Source organism: Merops nubicus, unplaced genomic scaffold (genome assembly GCF_000691845.1).
Source record: "Merops nubicus isolate BGI_N331 unplaced genomic scaffold, ASM69184v1 scaffold51720, whole genome shotgun sequence".
Taxonomy (NCBI): Eukaryota; Metazoa; Chordata; class Aves; order Coraciiformes; family Meropidae; genus Merops; species Merops nubicus.
In genome coordinates, this window is record NW_008584529.1 from 6131 (window position 1) to 7073 (window position 943).

Genomic DNA, 943 nt, shown 5'->3' on the forward strand with positions numbered 1-943 from the left:
ACAGCCGTGGCAGGCCCAAAGGTGGACTGGAAATACTCTTGGCAGGAACACCCATACTTCATCTGCTGGAATATTTGGAGTTCATTAGGGTGAAGTGGCCCACATCCAACCCCAGCAGCAGCAGAGCACTTGGAGGATCAGCCTAACAACTTGTTAGGCTACCTGTCAGTAGTTAGGCTACTAACACAGCCCTAATGAGGAGCATTTCCACAAGGAAGCAGAGGATTTTGGTGCAAAGCCCCACATTCGCCCCCAGTGAAACTACAGGGCTGAGCCCAGCACTCCAGCAGCCTTTGAGACGTTGAGCAACTCCCACCAATACACACCCTGTGAAGGGTGAGCTCAGGGAGCAGGGCCAGGGCTGCCAAAGGCCTTGGCTGGGCCATCATAGCCAGAGCACTGCATGGGGTCTCTCTGCCATGGGGGTGCACAGGGTTGCTCCATTCCATGTCTGTAACCTCACACAGAAGTGCCTGCTTTCACTCTCATCCCATTCAGGGACACAAGGGTTTGTTTTTTCTCTTGATGCAGTGTTGGTGGGAATGTGGTTAGTGATCTTGGTTTGACTGATTCTTCATTTCAGTAAAGGCTCTCACACCTGTCCCAGCCTCAAGTGGTTTGTCCACCTCCCCTTCAAACCAGAAAGAGGACACTTGAGTCCCTCTTATCCCTTCCTAGATCCCCGTGCATGCTGCCATGGGATCAGCCCCCTCAGGACGGTCCCTGCCCCTGTCAGTCTGCTCCTGCCCACATCTTCCTCCAATTTAGGAGACCTGGAAGCAAATTCAGCATCAGGTCTAATGGAGACAGCCTGCCAGGCCCCATTGCAGCTGTCACAGGGAGACCACAAGGACAAGGGAACCCCAAGGCTGAACCATACCTATCTGGCTGTAAAACCAGCAAAGGCTTTCCAGGGCCAGCACCTTCCTTCTTCCCTCCATTT